Genomic DNA, 22634 nt, shown 5'->3' on the forward strand with positions numbered 1-22634 from the left:
ATTAACATATATGTGGAGTCTAGAAAGATGGAAAAGAAGAACCTATTTGCAGGGCAGGAATAGAGATGTAGACATAGAGAATGGCCCTGTGGACACCGTGGGGGAAGGGGAGGGTGGGACAAATTCAGAGATTAGGTTGGACATATATACACTACCATGCATAAAATAGATAGCTAGTGGGAACAAACTATAAAGCACAGGAAGCTCAGCTCAGTGCTCTGTGATGACCTAGATGGGTGGGATGGGGTTGTGGTAGGAGGGAGGTCCAAGAGGGAGGGGATATAGGTATACATATAGCTGATTCACTTCACTGTACAGCACAAACTAAGACAACATTGTAAAGCAATTATACTCCAATTAAAAAAATCAAAAATGAAACACATCAGGGAAAGGATACCACTTAGAAACATGTTACAAAAATCCAGGAGGAAATTAGAGAGATATAGATTAATATACTTTCTATTTATAGATGCCCATTTTAATCTGATAACTTTAAAATAATTTCCAGTATGCAAAGTTTTATTTCGTTCATTAAAAACATTGCTTTACGGTAGGTCCTCTACATACAAATGAGTTCTGTTTCGAGAGCACATTCATAAATCCAATTTGTTCGTAAGTCCAACAAAGTTAGGCCTATGTACCCAACTAACACAATCGGCTATATAGTACTGTACTGTAATAGGTTTATAATAGTTTTCACACAAATAATACATAAAAACAAATACAAAAAATAAAACATTTTTAATCTTACAGTACAGTACCTTGAAAAGTACAGTAGTACAGTACATCATCTGGCATACAGGGGCTGGCTTTGAGTGAACAGGCAAGAAGAGTTACTGACTGGAGGAGGGAGAGGAGGTGGGAGATGGTAGAGCTGAAGGATCGTCAGCAATAGGAGATGGAGGGCAAGCTGCAATCTCAGTCACGCCTGATGGTGATGGCACAGTTTCTGATTCCTTGCTGGATTCAATTCTATCTACCCTCTTGAAGAAACAATCCAGTTATGCCTGGGTAGTAGCTCTTCTTTTTCTCATCATAGATGACATGGTAGCACTGGATTGCATTCTGAATGGCTGCTGCAACCTTTGTGTACCATTCTACATTCGGGTCCTGTGCCTCAAAAACTAACAGTGCCTCCTCAAATGAAGAAAATCCTCTTGCCATTTCTTGTGCTGTGAATCTCTTCAGTTACTTCTTCCTCTTGTCTCTCTTCATCCTTTCTCTGGGCCTCCAGTTCAATCCAGGCTTCACTAGTAAACTCACGTTGCATAACAAGGAGTTCAATGCAGTTGTCCTCTTGCAGATCTATGTCCAGCTTCTCACTGAGTGTTGCTAAGTTGCTGAAGACCTCTTTGGACTCCTCATCCACCTTCTCAAATCCACGTAAATCTTGAAAAAACTGCAGGCAAAGATTCTTCCAAAGCCCATTCATGGTAATGACCCTAACCTCACACCAAGCAAAGTCAGTGTTTTTTATGGCCTTGTAGATGTTATAGTCCTTCCAAAATTGTTGCAAGGTTATTCCTGATTCATCACTCACCTTTACTGTCTTTACAAAAAGTGTGACATAAATAGTGTTTCTTGAAAGTTGCTGTAACTCTGTGGTCCATAGGTTGGATGAGCAACATAGTACAGTATGTATTGGGGGCAGATACACTACTTTGATGTTGGGATGAAAGTGGTCCATGAATGGGGGGTGACCCAGAACATTGTTGAGCAGCAAAAGAATGTTGAACTGGGCATCCTTCTCCAAGTAATATTTCTCTACCTCCAGGATAAAGTGGTGGAAAAACCAGTCCTGGAAAGTGGCCTGTGTAACCGAGGCTTTGGGGTTACTCTTCCACACAATAGGAAGAGAGCCCTTGGCTGTGTTTTTATGGGCTCTTGGGTTCTCTGAATGATAAACTAAGAGAGGCTTCTGCTTCATATCACCAGAAGCATTGCCACCAAACAACAGAGTTAGCCTGTCCTTTGCTGCTTTATAGCCTGGCATCAGCTTTTCCTCCTTACTGATGTAACTTCGGTCTCGCATCCTCTTCCAGTACAGTTGTGTCTCATCCACATTAAAAACCTGCTTGGGTAAATACATGCCTTCATCAATAATTTCTCAAAGCGGTTCAGGAAATTCCCCAGCAGCTACCGTATCTGCACTCACTGACTCCCCATTTACTTTTACATAGTGAAGGTTGGCTCTAGCCTTTAATCAATGAAACCAGCCATGGCTGGCATTAAAAGGTGTGCCCTCTGATTCTTCGCCGTGTTTCTTCTTCAGGTCTTCCTAAAGGTTTTTAGCTTTCTCTTGAATCAGCATTAAGCTGAGTGGGACTCGATGCTGAGGCTGATCCTACATCCACACACTGAGAAGTTTCTCCATCTCCTCCATCACTTTTCCACACTTCTTCAATATTATTGTCGATATCCTTGGCACAGCAGACTTCACGTGTTCCATGATCTTGTCCTCTTTCTTTAGAAGTGTGCCAGTGGTTGAATGATTCATGTTGTAAGAACAAGTGATGTCTACCATCTTTTCATCTCTCTCCACTCTTTTAATTATTTTCACTTTTGTTTCCATCGTTATTGCTTGGTGCTTCTTAGCAGTACCAGCTACATCACCACAGCTTTTACGCTTGCTTCCAGACATCCTGGGCTTGAAGTAAATATACTGTACTACTGTACTCTATACAGTTCTGTACAGTAAAGTACACAAAAGCACAACCACTTGTAGAGGATGTACGCACTTGACAATGCACATCACATATGTGAACTAACTGATGTGATTGAACATGTGAATGCACGCACACATCTTTGAAAGTTTGCAACTTGAAGGTTTGTATGTAGGGGACTTACTGTACATGATTTCCTCTTTAGATCCATTAACTCTTGTCCATTCTATTACTCTTTGTTTCTGTATATTCATGGTCTTTTGACCAGTTTTTGTTTGGTCCCATTTTTAATCTCCACTTATTTATATTATCTTTGTGTTTGGTTACAATTTTATTTAATATCCTAGCTTTTCATTTGTATAACACTTTAAGAAATGCCTTTTCCCTGAGTACTCACACTCCATACATAGCTAAATCGAACAAATGGATTACTTTGGATTACTCTGTTGCACATCAGGCTCTCTGAACTCCATGGACTAAGTTCATCATTCATTCATTTGATGTTTCTGCATCAAAGAAGAAGGATCCTACAGTGATGAAGAAATGAGAGAATTGGGGGTTATAATTGAGGCATGCCTTGTAAGGCCATAAGGATGCAGGAGTTAGGGAGAGGGAAATGCAGGTGATTCCTCATCCTCTAACTTTGGTCACTTGGATGATGTTGATTTCACACTCTGAAACAGAAAATGTCGAATACAGATGGAGGGTGTTGAAATCTGCCTTTGATCTGATAATTTCAAGATACATAGCAGGTGATATAGAGGTCAAGATATAATTCAGATTTCAATAACAATGGTCTAGGAATCCTCAAAATATAGTTAGTAGTTGAAGTCACTGAAGTGAGATTTCTTAGGATGTGTATGAGTGAAAATGGAAGAAAGGTACACAAAGGGAAGGAATAGGAGAGAAGAGGACAAGAGTAAAGAACACAGCTTGAGAAGAGAGAAAAAGAGAATTTTTTAAAAAGTAGAAGAGAACTGGTACTGCTGCCAAAAAACTCAGCCTCTGTTCACCAGTGCCAAATAGAAACTTGGAGACAGAGCTCTGGAGGAGTAGAAAGGAGTAGCTCTATTACTTTGCCAGGCAAAGAGGGGAACAGGGGGCTAATGCTCTCAAGACTGTGCCCCCTTTCCTGGGAAGCTGCAAGGGGTCTTATAGTTTCAGGGTGGAAAATAGGGCTGTAGATAAGGATCAGGGCTGATGTAGTCTTGCATTCTTCTTTCCTTCTGGAGACATTGAGATCATTAAGCCTGGCATCAGGTGGTTCCCGAATAGGTTCTGGTGGTCCTCAAGGTTGTCATTCTGTGACCTTCTTTTAGGAATGAAGAATGCTCACAAAGGAAAGGAGAGTTAGGGAGTGTTGTCTTGGAGAAGTAAACATCAGGTGCATAGTACAACCTTAGCTAGAGGGCAATCATTTTCACAGGGAAATTAAGCAAGAAAGAGCAGGAGAAAAGAAAGAAAATCAGTAGGAGACCAGTTGCATGGGTGGAAAGAATAAGGGCTGAATAAGGGCTAACATAATGGGGGTGCCCCAACTAGTTTCTGCTACAGCAGTACCATGAACAGAATCCTGAAGTTAACCGCTTTTAAGAGGATAGAGAAACCTATGAACTTTATATACATATTTGCAACAAAATTCATCTCTATTCACAAGCATTTACCACTGCAGGAAAAAAAAAAAAAACAAACAGAGCAGGGTGGGTGGGGGTGGCAGGAGAGCCAGTGGGTTAAAAAGATTGGTGCCAGAGAAGGAAAGAAAATGTTTCAAAAAGAAGCATCATGTACACCGCTCTAGAAACATCACATCATAAAGTACTGAAAGTCATTTACTTCATTCCACAACTAGGATATCATAGTGTTCTTGACCAAATAAAAAAAAAGTTATTTTTTTTAATAACAAAGGTAAATAGATTTCAGTTCATTGAGAATAGAGACTGAATATCTTGAATATGAACACTTGTCTCAAGGAGGTAAAAATATAAGGGGAAGGAATGAGAAATAGCAGAATTAAAGAAGGGCTTATGTCCAAGAGGTTTTTGTTTGGCTATTTGTGCTTTTTAAAAAATTTTTGAGAAGGAAGACAATGGAACAATTTTACAAGATGAATAATATCGATCTGTAGAGATATTTGATGGAATATTTTCACTTGTCTTAAGTATGTGATTTAAATACACTTTCTTGGAACATTAAAGGAAATTAAAATTCAGCATTTTTGTTTGTGTAAACTACGTAATTAGTTCCCCTCTTACTCCATCCTCCATGGGTTAACGGGAATTAAAGTAGATAAAAAACTTTAAATTATTTGAAGTTTAAGTAAATAATTACAAATTTGCTATGAATGAGCTATTACAAATTAGAACACAGATACTGTTAAATTTAAGAAGCTATTCCCTCTCCAGGGAGCAGGTCATAGGCTTCTACACAGAATTTTCAGTCTTAGATCCTGCTGCCTTATATTGACAGCATAGAAGCCCAGTGGTGGGAAAAGAGGAGGGTTCTTGTGTTAAGAAATCATTTAAGACACGCAAGTTAACTGGCTTTTGATTTGAGGCATGGGGACTAATATGGTGCTCATAAAGACACAAGTAGCTAAATACAATAATAAATACTAAAGATAGCACTTTATTAATTCAAAAGTACATGTACATTTAATAGAAAAGAGCCTGGTATATACACGAGATTCAATATTATTTAATGAAATAATTTTAGAATCATAAAGATAAACTGAGTTTCTCTTTTTCTATTCAATGTAAAATGATGATTTAATGTCTCATTGTAAATCAGAGTAATTGGAGAATAGATTTAGTTGATTGGATGACATAGTCTATGCCAACCTCAGCTTATATTGTTTCTTTTTTGTCTGATATTGTTTTTTGCTTTTTAAAAAAAAATTAAGGCTTTTTTGTGGGGGGTCGGGGAGCAGTTTAAGGTTCACAGCAATATTAGGAGACAGTACAGGGATTTCCTATATCTGGAAGGAAGAAATTTTCTTTTACCCATATAGGTTTTTCTGGCTGGTCTAAGAATTACATTGACATGAGACAGATTAACAGGAGAAAATCAAACAAAAATTTAATAACATACATACATGGGAGAGACCCAGGAAAACTGAGTAACCAAGATGGCCAAAGCCCTCACCTTAAACATCATCTTCAGCTAAAGACAAAAAAGGATGTTGGGGGCTTCCCTGGTGGTGCAGTGGTTGAGAGTCCGCCTGCCGATGCAGGGGACACGGGTTGGTGCCCCGGTCCGGGAGAATCCCACATGCCGCGGAGCGGCTGGGCCCGTGAGCCATGGCCGCTGAGCCTGCGCGTACGGAGCCTGTGCTCCGCAACAGGAGAGGCCACAACAGTGAGAGGCCCGTGTACCGCAAAAAAAAAAAAAAAAAAAAAAAAAAGGATGTTGGGGGTAATGGTTTGGGACTTCAAAGGGGAGGAATAAATTCACCTGGAGATGGAAAAGCAAATGTTTGGTAAACAAATGTCTGCTGAGCCTTTCAGAGACAATCAGACACAGAGTGAACTCTGATCTCTAGGCACTGCCTAGTCTCTCCCACCACATCTAGCCCATATTCTTTGCAGATGTCTCTGGTGATAGCCCTTTATCTAAATTATTTAAGGAGCTAAGAGCGGGATAACAAGAAAGAATTCTTGAGCCTTCTGTTTCTTAATAAAAATCAACCTGAAATAATCCTCATACCAGTGAGACATTTGGGGGTGACAAATTTTGTTTCCTTACACCTACATACCTCCTGCCCCACAGATGCCTAGCTTCCCACATTATCGAAGTCCCTCGCCAGAGTAGTACATTTGTTATAGTTGATGAACCTACATGGACACATCGTAATTACCCAAAGTCCATAGTTTATACTAGGGTTTACTCTTGGTGTTGTGTAATCTGTGGGTTTGGACAAATGAATAATGATTTGTGTCCATTATGATGGTATCATACTGAGTATTTTCACTGCTCTAAAAATCCTCTGTGCTCTGTTATTCATTCCCTGCCACCCCACCACCACACACACCAAACACAAACCTCTGGCAGTCACTGGATGTTTTTATTATCTCTATTACTTTGCTTTTTTTTCCTGATACTTTTATTCCAGAGCAGATAGCATCATCCCTGTAAAATGAATATTTAATGGTTTTGTGGACTAATATGGTTCAGATCCAAGGTTCAAAATCCAAGATTCTTTCCCTTGGAGTGTTAAAAGTAAGTAGACCTATTGGTAATATAGAATTGACCCCCATTCCTTAATAAAAGAAACATACAGTCTAATAAATAAAATTCTATGTCAGTAGAAGCAGTTCTAAGCTTGGGCCTATAGGAATGAATGCAATTCTCTTCTAAATACAAATTTCCAGCATTGTTTGAATCAACCTTGTTGTTGATCCTGAATTCCTCCATAGTTGCATTTCCTCCATAGTTACACAGCTTTGTTTTACTTAACTGAATAATTGTGGCATTGAGGATGATGATATTTTTAGGGAAAAAGATCAGTAAAATATGAACTTAAGAGTGTGGCAACTTAACCTGTCATTTATAAAGAAGAAGAAACCTATTCATTCTAGCATGGGAAAAGATAGTTATCACATAATGGAGTTTTTCAAGTAAATATGCAAAATGCCATTCACTACCACCATTGGGGTTTGGTTTTCAAATATGAACATAAACATATGCATAAATATTTAAGGATTACATACTTTGTGCAATATACTTAGTGAGGTATCTTAATGAGAGAATATTTTGCATAAAATATATATAGGAGTAAATGGTTCTTCAATTACTTAAATGTTTTATTTATTTTCGGGGGGGTAAGACAGGTAATTTATAAACTTGAATAGTTAAATAGAATCAGAGACAGAAAGAATTAAAATAATACTGAAGTCCATAATCACTACAGGCATCCAGAGAAGGGAATGATTACTTTAAGAAATAGGTTTTCAAAGTGTGTGGCATATATTCCCTATAATATTGAGCCACTATCACATGAACATTCAAAGTGTACCTACTGCCATAGGAATATACAAATGGTCATATATACTTTATAAAAAAGTAAGTACAAAATGTTTAGTACAATATTTATACATTAAAAATATAGAAACAAACTATTAGGTTAGAATATTTTATGAAATTAAAACTTAAAGCAAACAACAAAATTTAGTTGACGCAGTTCAACAAGCAACATTTCTATCGGAAATGATTGAAATATTCATTACTGGGTAATATATAAAGGCTAGCTTCTGAGAGTAAAATTCTTTGATTTCAGATTTTATTCTTGGTATCATGTAACTAATTAGCTAAATGCCTTGCAGTTGAAAAGCAACTGTTAAAAGCCAGATAGAGACCACTGTAGTTTCAGTAGTTCTTTTGAGTTTCTGAAAATTTCTTCCTCCTAAAGGTCGTCATTGATACATAGTTCTAAATTGATACTTACTGCTGGTCAAACACAGAAATATGACTTCACAGTCAAATGTAACAGACTTTATTTGCTTTATTTGTTTATCTAAATAGTCATTGCATACTGACATGTCTTGGTTTTAAAAAAAATTTTAAGTCATTAAATGAGCTGAATGGGACAACTAGAAACAAAGTATTTGACCCAGTTTAATTTTCTTTTAATATATATGTTTCAACAAGATTTTTCAACAGAATGTGACAGATTCAGTTTTTCTATCACCAGCAGGTGCTGTGTTCAAAAGCTTAAACAGTTATGGTAGTTTAAGTGGAAATAACTGAATTAATTCAAGTGAAATGAAGGATAATTTCAGTTTCTAGCTGTTAACCTCATTGTATTTCTAGCAAAAACAATATGGTCCCCCCTTTTAAAAATTTTAGTGGGAATTTGGGTAACCTTTATTAAATATGTATTATTGCCACTTACCTAAACACATTTATTAAAAAAAGAAGATGCTAAAATAGGACTCACTTTTTGTAAAGTAGGGGTATGAAGATAAGAAACTATGTGGTGGTAATAAAAATAATGCAGTATTTACTTAAAATCTGAAATATGAACTTTTAGGTATAAGACACTAAAGGAGGCTCACTTTTTTTTTTCTCAAATGGGCTGAATTGCATTTGAGGTCAGTCAGTATGTAGCTTTATGAATATCACACAACTCTGATTTTCGAGGGAGTTTTGTCTCTAAAAATAGAAAGATAATATAAACTGTAGACTATAATTGTTAGGTAACAAGTGTGAGAGTGAACTAAAGTTCACATGACTGAAAATACAGAATAAGCAAAAACATTTAGTAAACTAAAGCAATGACCATTTTAATATGGATTTTAACATTTAATTTTTGGAACTACATTTGAATGGCAAAATCAATCCGTGTTATTCTACATTTATTGATATTAAGCATTAGTTTTGATGAGTAAAGATTTACTTTAGTCAAGAAAATGAGTTGTGCCAGGCAGTAGAGGGATCAAATTTTATTTCCAGTGGATACAGATTGGAGGACTTAGTGAAAATAATAAAGTGTTTCCTGTTTTACCTTCTTGGTTTAAAGATACTCTTAGAACAGTAAACCAAATAGTGTAAGCCTTTGGCTTCCCTCGACAGTTTGGTTTTAAGTTAGAATCATTTTCTGAAAACAGTCAGTGTCATGAAAGACGGGTGAGGTCAAAATATTGTGTTAAATTTCTCTCTGGGTAAATTTCCCTCTGCTGCTATTACATTATTCGATATCTTAAAAAATCATATTCTCTGGTATTTAATTATTGCAACTCTTTTCTCCATTATGAAGTAATATTCATACATTATTAAAGAAAATCTTCCGTACTCATTGACTTTCTGATGTTTATGTGATATTAGTCCTAATAAATAACACGTCATAACCAATGGTTGCATGTGTGTCAAATGCCTTTTAGAGTGTGACCTTTCTGCTCAGAATACACTAACTGACTATAATGTTAAAAATACTTTTATTCAAATGTTGTTCCTAAATCTGTGTCTTAGGGAGTAATTGTTAAAGGCTGCAGTGATGACTTTGTCCACAAATGTAACAATAAAAAGGGTTTTGATAAAGAAATATATTTAAGAAAAATAATCAGTCAAGTGGCATTTTAGGGGGAGTGCAATACAGTATTGTTTAGAATCTATAATATTTTGAGCTCAAAAGTATGCATTATGCCATAATGTTTTATAAATCAACAATAAGTTTAATTCCTTTGAGAATGTCCTAAAATGGGCCTTGTCATTTGTATTCTGGATATGAAGAAGGCAAAACTTCATAAAACTTCTACAAGTCAAAGCTTTCTCCAAGGCTACATAGCTACTTTAATGTGTTTTTCTCCTAAATTATTATCTTGAACAAGTTAGGATTACCTAAACTTCCAAAATAAAGTCCCACATTTCTTTTATATTAGTATCTATATGTTAATGTAGGCACTCTACCTAAAGTATTATATAATCAACATAAAAACTGAGCTGGATTTCTGTACTCAGTGAAATTACTGTTCCTATTAACAAAAGTTTTCATTACAAAGATACAGTCTATGCTGCATCTACATATGTAGCATTATTAGCAAAATAGCTATTCTCATTTTCTCTGATTCCTGGAAGGGCTGCAACTAATATGTACTGTAATCTTTTACTCTAATGAATGACTCTGATATCCCCAAAGGATATTTATTAATGCCTTTCTTATTAACCAATTGATCATTCATTCTTCCATCCATCTTCCTAACATTTTTAAAGCATCACCTGTGTGCCAGGCATTGTGATATATACTTGCGGAACAGAAATAAACAGAGTTGGGATGAATTTCTTGTAATTAATTTACTGTGGTTAAAAAGCTGAGTTAAGAAGGGTGCCTACTAGGGAGAGAGTTAGTTTACTTGGAGTAAAAACTCACATAAAAGTTTAATTTTGTTAAGTAACTCCTTTTGTTTAGGGAAAATTTTTTGTCTCATCAATACAAGCTGAAGGTTCATGAACCTGAGCTGTGAGGAGATAGTAAAATGTTTAGCTAAGTTGTCTACTAAAAAGTGAACAGGCATCTAGGGATGTAATAGATCAAAAATGAGAAAAGGCAGTGACACGTGGGAAGAGGAGAGAAGGCAGAACAATAGGGTCAGAGGCTGGTAGCTGGGTCGATGGATGGGACTGAAGACTTTAAGAGTTGGAAATTTGGGGGCCATCTGAAAACTATCTTCCATAGCATGCTGTCATATAGCATCTCCTATAGTTAGTTATACTTAAATCTCCAGCCAATAATTTATTTTCTGTAGTATTATTTGTGGCACAGGGTAGAGGAAACAAAGAGATTTCATGCTTTGAAACTGGATCAGCATTAGACCACTGCAAATAGATGGAGTATGAGAATTCATCAAAAGTTGAAAATCACAGCCAGGTGTAAATAGAAAATAGCAATCAAAAGAAAGTTCTTGACAGATAATGAGAAAGCACTTAGTTTCACAGAGGATTTATGGCAGGATTAAACCTGTCTTATCTGGAAATTAAGGAGCACCTGCCAGTCGGGCTGCACTAAGCATATTAGCATGCCTGTTTTGTTTTTTTGTTTTTTTTGGGTTTTTTTTGCGGTACACGGGCGTCTCACTGTTGTGGCCTCTCCCGTTGAGGAGCACAGGCTCCGGACGCGCAGGCTCAGCGGCCATGGCTCAAGGGCCTAGCCACCTCGCGGCATGTGGGATCTTCCCGGACCAGGGCACGAACCCGTGTTCCCTGCATCGGCAGGCAGACTCTCAGCCACTGCGCCACCAGGGAAGCCCTAGTATGCCTGTTTTACTCCCACTTTTAAGTCTACAGTTAACATTTTATAAAGTCACAAGGCAAATACCTAGCTCTATCATTCGTCCTCTAGAAATACTAATTTTATCTCCTAACTCTTCCCATTTTCTTTCACTTATGTCTTTTCAAGTGTTCTAACTTATTTGAACTCTCTTATCAATTGACAAAATAATGGTTTTTCAGAATCAAGTTGAATATGTCTACTGTAAAATGCTGAGCTTCCATTTCCTTAGAGTAAATTTTACTGATACTGAGTGAAATTTTTATTGGCGCCCAGGTGTCCACACTATGGACCAAAAGCCCAGTCAGAGAAGGCATCAATCTGTCCAGGAGATAACACTTTCACTGGGCTTATGCCATCCCTCCACTTGGGTCACCTCCTTTTGATTCTCCGAGCTATACAGTCCACTCATGTCACAGTGGTTGTCTGATAACTGTTTCTTTTAAACAATATTTTAGTAAACTCTGCAGGAATTACTTTATAAAGTAATACCTGAGAAAAAACTCTGTAAATGTGAAATATAAAGACTGAAAACTTTCTACATGTGTGAGATTTTTTATGCATGAGATTCGTTTGATTTTAATTTCTTTCAGGTGAACGTTTAGCTAAGGCCATCTCTCAATTTTGAATAATTGTATATTAAGAAATAGAATCTCATTTGCAAGCTAAACAGCACCATGAACATTATAAATTTCAGAAGATATAACTGGCTTTTTTCATGTTAAAATATTTTTTTAAACTTTATCACAATAACTATTGGGATGGACCTATGTATAGTGTCATAAATATTCATGAAATTTACAGTGATTAACTAGGTAAAGCATAAACCACATTTTTATTAGAAAAACATTTTCATTTATATTCTAGGAAATATAGTAGGCACAATTTCCCCATTGTTACATATTCAGAGAGGCAGTTTTAAAGATAGGGTTTATAGAATGTTTTGCTTTCTCATTTTTATACAAACACTGATAAGGTAAAGTTTATTTTTCAGGGTTATTGATCATATGATATACATTAATTTTTATTTGTCCTGACACAGCAATTTTTAAAATGCTAATAATTAGAGCAGGAGTTTTGGAACAGTTAATGAGTACTCGTAAATTTCTTTCAATGATGCTTGTTACTAATTACTGCAGAACTATATAGGTAAAAGCAGTTGTTCAATAGTATATACTCAGGAACTGTTCAACATAATACAGCTGTTCAACACATGAGAATATTATGGTATGGGATTTCAGTTTAGAAAATGTACAGTATCAAAAATTTCCATCAAAAATGGTAAGCTGTGACAAAGTGAGAGAGTGGCATGGACATATATACACTACCAAACATACAATAGATAGCTAGTGGGAAGCAGCTGCATAGCACAGGGAGATCAGCTCGGTGCTTTGTGACCACCTAGAGGGGTGGGATAGTGAGGGTGGGAGGGAGACGCAAGAGGGAGGAGATATGGGAACATATGTATATGTATAACTGATTCACTTTGTTATAAAGTAGAAACTAACACACCATTGTAAAGCAATTATACTCCAATAAAGACGTAAAAAAATTTTTTTTAATGAAATAATAAAACTAAATCAAATTTAAAATATTAAATCTAAGTAAAATGTAGATTAAAATTAATTCATGTTCAATGTCAAGCAGAGTGAGCAAGGTAAACAGACTTATTCATTTGAGTAGATAATTATAATTAGATATACATTAGATCTATAATGGAAGAATTGCAGTACTACATAGGTAAAATACCTAACTTGTATATAAGAATGAAATAAAGCTTTCTGAGGAAAAACAGTTAAGGTGAGACTTGAAGGAAAGTTAGGGATTAACCTGACAAGGGTTGAGAGTGTATGGGGAGGAGGATGCAGAATCATTCAAGTACAGAACCAGTATGTATGAATAGCAAATCAAACAGGAAAGAGAGAAGGGAAAAAGGTCAGTAATGACTGAAATAAATGAGACATAAGGCCAGAGAGTTAGACATGGAACAGACCTTGCAGCACTCTGTAAATGTTAAGTATTTTGAAACACATTTAAGGGTAATGAGAGTCTTTGAGTCTTTGACTCCATTAAGTAAGAAACTGATATAAGATTTGTCTTTTATTAAGGTCACTCTGACTGTAGAGTGAGAAATGGATTGGAGATCATTCAACCAAGGAAAGAGACACTATTGATCTGAGACAGGGGGGTGGAGAAATAGAGTTGGAAATAAGATAGCATAAGATAAAATCAGCCAGTCTTGCTGACAAATTTAATGGGGAAAGGCAGAGAAAAAAAATTGAAGAAATAACAATAATGTTCAGGTCTGTGGCTTGAACTACTAGGAAACTGTCAATCCCATTTTAATAAGATGAAAAACAAAAGGAAAGGTATAGGTCTGAGGCCAAGAGAAGGATTTAATTATTGTTGGATATGCTGAGCTTGAAACATATTTCAGGCCTTGTGGTGGAAATATCCAATAGGGGAACTATGGGGGCTTCAAGCTCAGAAGTGGATGGACTAGAGATATGGATTTGTTGATCTTTGCAATGCTACATGTACATGGCAATTAAAGCCCTGAGAATACTTTGTGGAATTGCATAGTTAAAATCATAAAATAATTTAAAAGTGATTAAAAATTTAATAATTGTGCATTGAGTTGGTTATATCTGCTGGGCTTTAGCAAAGTGAGAGCAAAGCAGAATATCCCAAATTTAGTTTCCCTGAGAGAATTCAACTAGGAAGAACCTAGTCATATTAGGACTCTGCTCCTGGAAGTCGGTGGCGGACAACTAACAATCATTGAATATTCATGAGCACTTCCACAGTTCTCAGCCAACTTGCAGTTGGGGCCATGTGATTGGGTTCTGGCAGGGGCCCAGCTATACAATCATGAAAACACTTTCCATACGAGAGGAGTCTTTGAAAAGGTTGTAAAGAAATAAAGATTAAGACCTGTAAATGAATACTCTATATTATAATAAGCATTCTTGTCTTTCATCAACATTCTCAGGCAGTGGCCAATTCTGACAGGGCTATGGGAAGGGGAGTTAATGGGGAATGTATATTGTAAGAAGGAGGTAGACCCGTTGGTCTTGTAGGATCAATTAAAACTGAGTATTAATATCTTTCGCACATTGGGGATGGGAATCCTCTGGTGTTTTGTCTTTAGTTCATCATAAACCATGATATTCCCATGAACATTAAGGTCTCTCACATATATGGCCAGGAAAACATCAACCTACCATACAAAAGCCTGTTTAGTTCACACTGAGATCAATATATCAGTGGTTCTCCACTCCTCAAATATTTTACAGATCACTTTACAGAGAAATTTACCAAAACAAATTACTGATTGTACAAATGAAAAACAGAAGGATGACTATTCCAAGTATGGCATGTGGGCACAACATATTAGAAGTCACCAGTATTGTTGGCATCTGTCCTCATTTTTCAATGAGGGGACTTTGCTTCAGTCTCAGTAATGTATAATATTAGAGTGAGCAATCTAGGTGTTTTTATACCCTCTATTTATTCCTTCCCATTGATGGATTGAGTTATCTTATTGGTGAGATATGGAGAGCTGAACAGGCTAGAATTAAATCCTTAAAGTCAAGCTAACCACTGGCTGGGGTCACTGTATTCAAATTAGATGTATATTTGTCCACTGATTTATTATAATTCTCTTTACTGCATTATCCTATTGACTTGTAAAACAGGCCTCACTAATCTTTCATGTGGCTGCCTGGCAAAGTGCTATTTAGCACACCCAAACGTCCCCACAGTAGTTCCAATTATCCTCGTTTTTGCAAGTGTTTCTTTTTCTCCTTCAGTGGTATAGCTTTTTTCCTGTCCCCTACTCTTTCCCTGACTGCAACATACACAATCTATGTCCTTCAAGCTGTGTCTCTTGTTGACAATGCTTTTTCACCCCTTAGGTGAAACAGGAAGGCTGGAGAGTGCTGGAACGGGGAGAAATTCTCTCTCCCAGCCAGAGTTTGTTTCCAGAATTGAGCTCTGGCAAAGTCCTTTCACCTGGGGACTAGGCTTGTCTTATGGAAAATGCTTTGGCCACACTTCATAATAGTTACTCTCCTCCTCCCCCTCCAGAGCCAGCAGTGGGCTTTCTCTAGTTGCGGTGAGCAGGGGCTACTCTTCATTGCAGTGTGCGTGCTTCTTATTGCGGTAGCTTCTCTTGTTGCGGAGCATGGGATCTAGGCATGCAGGCTTCAGTAGTTGCAGCACATGGGCTCAGTAGTTGTGGCGCACGGGCTTAGTTGCTCCACAGCATGTGGCGTCTTCCCGGACCAGGGATTGAACCCATGTTCCCTGCATTAGCAGGTGGATTCTTAACCACTGCGCCACCAGGGAAGCCCCCCAGAGGATTTTACTGAACCCTAAAATTGAGAACCTGGTCAGGTTCCTAGAGGGGAAGTTCATGAAAGTTTAGGGAATCCCTAAGAATGTTCCCCTCAGAAGTTTCTCACTCTCTATTCCATACTCTGCCTCCAGCAACTCACCAAAATCGCCATTTAAGTGTTTCTACCAGTATATTGATCCTGTAGTTTCTGCTTCAGGTAATCAGACCCACCTTGCTCTATCTCTCTGGATGCACTTGTCTTTCCAGGCTTTATGGCAATTGTGTGCCCTGCAAACTTAGTGTCCAAGAAAAACCATTGATTCTTAGTTTGTGTAGCTTTATCTTGTTCTAAGAACAGGAGTGATGAGATCAAGCACTTTGCACTTTAGAGCTGAAACTGAACCTGTGTAATTTGGTACTTTATTCCACATCTATACCTATGCCACTTTGTGGTAGTTTGGCTTCCCACTGATGAGAGTAAATAAAACCGCGGAATAAGTCATTATAGGTTTTGAAAAGAAATGGTCATCACCTAGAGATTGTGGACTTTGAGATTGACAGGGTTTGAAAATTATGGATCTGTATCATCAGGGGAGCTTTTACAATATGTCAGCATCTGTGTTCTACCCCAAGAGATTCTAATTTAATAGGTTTGGGATGGGGTCCAGACATCAGTGCTTTTTGATATCTCTCCAGGTTACAGTAATGTGTTAACCAGGTTGAGAACCACTGCCACAAAGGAGCTTAAAAGACCATCTCTAGAAAAAATTTAGGCTATGGCTTGGAGGTGTTCCCAGTGAGGGAAAGAAAGAGAGTTTTTGATATTGCCCATTGAAAGTTTGAACATTTTAGCTGAAAAACATTTGAAAATATATATAGAGAGAAAACATTGTTGGGGCATGACATTCAAGAATAATGGTACTAATTGTGTCACTCAGGGTAACTATGCTGCTTATACCATCTTCTAAGGATTGTTGCCTCACTCACAACCCAAACTGTACTCCTTTTGGTAACAGAGAGAGCTAGTAACAATTCAAGAGGTTTAAAACTTACCCAAGGGCACAGATTCCATATTTATATATGAATTTACTTTTTAATAGGACTTGAACTAATTGTTCTCTCTCAAAAGTTGTAAAAGAACCAGGTAAAAAAAAGTGTTAGCCAAACATAATAGTGTATAAATGCAATATATAATGTTTTAGGGACCATGAGGAACGATTTGTAAATTGAAGTTATACAGGAACAGATGTTAGGAGTGGCCACGTGAAGCTCGCTGATCTATCTGTGGCAGAACAGAAGAGCGAAGCGATAAGAACCACTGACTAGGTCCCTAGAATTACTTTGAATTCAGCATTAAGTTCCAGCTTCAATTGCTAGAATCATATTTCCACTTCAGTTTTCATGTAGTTAATCTGATGTTTCTGTGAGATTTTATGTGTATCCTAAAAATGTAACCCCTTATTTGATGTAGTTTGAGGAGTCTGTTTCTTGCACTCAAATATGGCTGATTAAGTTATTCAAGGAGCCATATAATTTAGTCAAATGGAGCACAGGGTCATTTTAACCTATGTTTAAATCTCAGGCTCAGCCATGTCTAAGTATCCCATTTAATTAAAAAATACAGGCATGGGGACTCCTCTGGCAGTCCAGTGGTAAGACTTCACCTTCCAATGAGGGGGGTGAGGGTTCAATCCCTGGTCAAGGAGCTAAAATCCCACATGCCTCATGGCCAAAAAACCAAAACATGAAACAGAAGCAATATTGTAACAAATTCAATAAGGACTTTAAAAATGGTCCACATTAAAAAAAAAAAAAAAAAAAAACTTAAAAAAAAATACAGGCATGGCTCATTTTGTTGCACTTCACTTTATTGTGCTTCACAGATATTCTATTTGTGGCAACCTGGGTCAAGCAAGTCTATTGGCACCATATTTGTTATGGTACCTGTGATCAGTCATCTTTTTTTTTTTTGCGGTACGCGGGCCTCTCACTGTTGTGGCCTCTCCCGTTGTGGAGCGCAGGCTCAGCGGCCATGGTTCACTGGCCTAGCCGCTCCGCGACATGTGGGATCTTCCCGGACCGGGGCACGAACCCGTGTTCCTTGCATCGGCAGGAGGACTCTCAACCACTGCGCCACCAGGGAAGCCCAATCAGTCATCTTTGATGTTACAATTGCAAAACTCCCTGGAGGTTCAGATGATGGTTAGCATTTTCAGCAATAAAATATTTTTTAATTAAGGTATGTACATTTCTTTAAACATAATGATATCACACACTTAGACTACAATATAGTATAAACATAACTTTTATATACACTGGGAAACCAAAAAATTTGTGTGATTCACTTTATTGCAATATTTGCTTTATTGCAGTGGTCACGAACTAAACTGGCAATATCTCTGAGGTATGCTTGTATTGTGGTGCTAGTAGGGATAATTACTAAATCCATACTCTTTTTTGGAGAACTGTTGCTCAGTCTCTTAAACCTGGAGCCACATTCTGGGAACCTTCATCATGTTTGTAATATGAGTAAAGATAAAAATAAAGAGAAAAGATTGTAACCAGGAAGAAACTAATTCCTGAAATAAATTTCATCGGGTAAGCCTAGAGGTGGGATCCGGGAAGACTGAATCATTTTAATAAGGGGGTTTTTGCTGGAAGAGTATCTATAATTGACCGTAACAAGGTGGCATCAGGGAGAATTAACCAGAAAGAACTTCATTGGATAAGTTCTGGTTTTATTTATATGAGATAGTAAGAATGGTATTTGGGGCATGGTCACAGTAACTAGGAGAATAAAAACCTTACTTCTAACCCAAGAACTTGTTCCCCATAAGATGGCTACAGGAGTACAGAAGAGAACCAAGTTTCAGTCAAATATAAGCACTAAAAGGAACTTGATTACCATGGAATGAGAATTATAAATACAATAGAAGAAGTCTGGGAAAGATGTTCCCAGCAGATTTCCTAATAAATGTTTCACTGGGCTCCAAGTTGAGTCCATATATTGCACAGAAGTCCTGCCTAAGTAAGAGGTCTGTGTAAATTCTTCAGATTATCAACATATGAAAGAGTTTGGTTTCCATAAGGAGTTATCCTATTTGAGGCATTTTGCCTCACCCCTTATTATTATTTGTGTGTGTGATTTGATTCACATACCATAGTACTCACTTTTAAAGTGTAAATTATAGTGCTTTTTAGTGTATTCACTAAGGTGTACAACCATCACCAATGTCTAATTACTGAGTATTTTCATTACCCCCAAAATAAATCTCATACCATTAACAAGTCATTCCCCATTCCCCCTGTCCTCCAGCTCCTGGTAACCACTAATCTACTGTTTGTCCCTATAGATTTGTCTCTTCTAGGTATTTCATATAACTGGAATCATCTAATATTTGTTCTTTTGTGTCTGGCTTATTCTACTTATTATAAGGCTCATTTACGTTTTTAAGGTAATTATCAATATGTATGTTCCTATGACCATTTTCTTAATTGTTTTGGGTTTGTTTTTGTAGATCTTTTTCTTCTCTTGTGTTTCCCACTTAGAGAAGTTCCTTTAGCATTTGTTGTAGAGCTGGTTTGGTGGTGCTGAATTCTCTTAGCTTTTGCTTGTCTGTAAAGCTCTTGATTTCTCCATCGAATCTGAATGAGATCCTTGCCGGATAGAGTAATCTTGGTCATAGGTTCTTCCCTTTCTTCACTTTAAATATGTCATGCCACTCCCTTCTGGCTTGTAGAGTTTCTGCTGAGAAATCAGCTGTTAATCTTATGGGAGTTCCCTTGTATGTTGTCATTCTTCCTTTGCTGCTTTCAATAGTTTTTCTTTATCCTTAATTTTTGCCAATTTGATTACTATGTGTCTCAGCATGTTTCTCCTTGGGTTTATCCTGTTTGGGACTCTGCGTTTCCTGGACTTGGGTGGCTATTTCCTTTCCCACATTAGGGAAGTTTTCGACTATAATCTCTTCAAATATTTTCTTGGGTCCTTTCTCTCTCTCTTCTCCTTCTGGGACCCCTATAATGCTAATGTTGTTGCATTTAATGTTTTTCCAGAGGTCTCTTAGGCTGTCTTCATTTCTTTTCATTCTTTTTTCTTTATTCTGTTCCACAGCGGTGAATTCCACCATTCTGTCTTCCAGGTCACTTATCCGTTCTTCTGACTCAGTTATTCTGCTATTGATTCCTTCTAGTGTATTTTTCATTTCAGTTATTGTATTGTTCATCTCTGTTTGTTTGTTCTTTAATTCTTGTAGGTCTTTGTTAAACATCTCTTGCATCTTCTCGATCTTTGCCTCCATTCTTTTTCCGAGGTCCTGGATCATCTTCACTATCATTATTCTGAATTCTTTTTCTGGAAGGTTGTCTATCTCCACATCATTTAGTTGTTCTTCTGGGGTTTTATCTTGTTCCTTCATCTGGTACATAGCCCTCTGCCTTTTCATCTTGTCTAGCTTTCTGTGAATGTGGTTTTTGTTCCACAGGCTGCAGGATTGTAGTTCTTGCTTCTGTCTGCCCTCTGGTGGATGAGGCTATCTAAGAGGCTTGTGCAAGTTTCCTGATGTGAGGGACTGGTGGTGGGTAGAGCTGGGTGTTGCTCTGGTGGGCAGAGCTCAGTAAAACTTTAATCTGCTTGTCTGCTGTTGGGTGGGGCTGGGTTCCCTCCCTGTTGGTTGTTTGGCCTAAGGCAACCCAATACTGGAGCCTACCTGGGCTCTTTGGTGGGGCTAATGGCGGACTCTGGGAGGGCTCATGCCAAGGAGTACTTCCCAGAACTTCTGCTGCCAGTGTCCTTGTCCTCACGGTGAGACACAGCCACCCCCCACCTCTGCAAGAGACCCTCCAACACTAGCAGGTAGGTCTGGTTCAGTCTCCTATGGGGACTCTGCTCCTTCCCCTGAGTCCCGATGTGCACACTACTTTGTGTGTGCCCTCTAAGAGTGGAGTCTAAGTTTCCCCCAGTCCTATCAAAGTCCTGCAATCAAATCCCGCTAGCCTTCAAAGTCTGATTCTCTAGGAATTCCTCCTCGCATTGCTGGACCCCCAGGTTGGGAAGCTTGACGTAGGGCTCAGAACCTTCACTCCCCTGGGTGGACTTCTGTGGTATAAGTATTCTCCAGTCTGTGAGTCACCCACCCAGCAGTTGTGGGATTTGATTTTATTGTGATTGCGCCCCTCCTACCGTCTCATTGTGGCTTTTCCTTTGTCTTTGGATGTGGGGTATCTTTTTGTTGAGTTCCAGTGTCTTCCTATCGATGGTTGTTCAGCAGTTAGTTCTACTCCTCTACTTTAAAGAGAAGCAATTCTTATATGTTGAAAATAAATCTGTATTTTTATTCTTTATAGATATCAAGTTTTCAATTTAGTCCTTACCTTGGTATTTAGGTTAACTGTCTTTTCTGAGAAAATCTTTACTCAATCTTAAGACTCAGAAAGAAAAACCTTTATTTCTGTGCATCACAGCTAAAATCTACTGTTCAGTCTTACTCCTTTCAAATAAGGAATATAATGAGAATACCAGTACCAGATCTACTCCCATATGCTGCATAGGTTTAGTCAATATGCCTGTGGCGATGTTATCCTTATCTGTGTCAATTTCCTTGTATTACCATGGTTTCCAGGGGCTTCTAGGAGACCAAAAATGTTTCTCCTGTCTGCACATTATTTTCAATAAGAAATCTGTGTTTTATTTAAAGCATTTCTTCATTCTCCAACCCTTCAATGCTTAAATAATTCAAGCTTGTAGTATTTGTCTGTTTGATGAAAACTAGTTACTTTGGTTTCTTTAAACAGATAAAATTCTAAAATATTTAAAATTTTAATGCAGCAGGAAACCAATCTTAAGCCTAAATTTAGTTCACACCAATATTTTAAAATATCTGGAATTTGGAGGAGATACTTAAAGATATGCATTTATTTGAGGTATACTACTATACCTGGATTGCAAAAAATAAGCCCACATACTAAACAACAACAGCCAAAAACCCTTACCTATCATAACTGAATACTTATATATAGGGAGACATACACCATAGCCAAAAATTACTAAACAGATTTAAACATTTTTATTAATCAGAGTTCTCCAGAGAAACAGAACCATATATATATATATATATATATATATATATATATGAAGAGATTTATCTTAGAGAATTGACTCATGTAGTTATGGAGTCTGAGAAGTCCCACATTCTGCACTCTGTGAGCTAGAAACCTAGGGAAGCTGATAGTGTAGATTCCAGTCTAGATCTGAAGACCTGAGAACTAGGAGCTCAGAGGGTGAGAGAAGATCCATATTCCAGCTCAAGCAATCAGTCAGGGTGAAAAAAGGGGTTAATTCCTCTTCCTCTGTCTTTTGTTCTCTACAAGAACTCACTGGATTAGATGATATCCACTCACATTGTGGAGGACAATCTACTTTATGGGAGTCCACCAGTTCAAAAGCTAATCTCATTCGGAAACACCTTTACAGACACATCCAGAAATAATGTTTAATCTGGACACCGGTTGGCCAGCCAGGTTGACCTAAAATTAACCATTCCAATATTGCTGTATAAAAAATTATGTATATGTAGTTCTATAAAATAGGTATTTTGTTACCTCTGATGCATATATTAAGGTATCCATTCTACATTTGTAAAAATGATAAAATTAAAAATTCAGTTTTACGAAGCAGTAAACAAAGATAGAAAAGTAGAAAAATAAAAAATACTGACTAAGAAACAAGATCTTGGGTATTGAATTTACATTGCTCATGACAACTCACTTTCCTTTAAAGACAAGTAGGTCTAGGTCACTCTTAAAAAAACTTCTTAGTTCTCTCTCTCTGTCATTCTCTATGATTCAAACATACTAATTTCAGTCCAATAATAAA

The 22634-nt window shown here is 37.4% G+C and overlaps 1 long non-coding RNA gene across 1 annotated transcript in view; it reads left to right on the forward strand.

Annotated features, from left to right (window-relative positions):
• The window catches only part of LOC137227615 (uncharacterized), a 415363-nt gene that overhangs the window by 305506 nt on the left and 87223 nt on the right, over positions 1–22634 (forward strand). The window lies entirely within an intron of this gene.

The sequence above is a fragment of the Pseudorca crassidens genome, chromosome 1 (genome assembly GCF_039906515.1).
Source record: "Pseudorca crassidens isolate mPseCra1 chromosome 1, mPseCra1.hap1, whole genome shotgun sequence".
Taxonomy (NCBI): Eukaryota; Metazoa; Chordata; class Mammalia; order Artiodactyla; family Delphinidae; genus Pseudorca; species Pseudorca crassidens.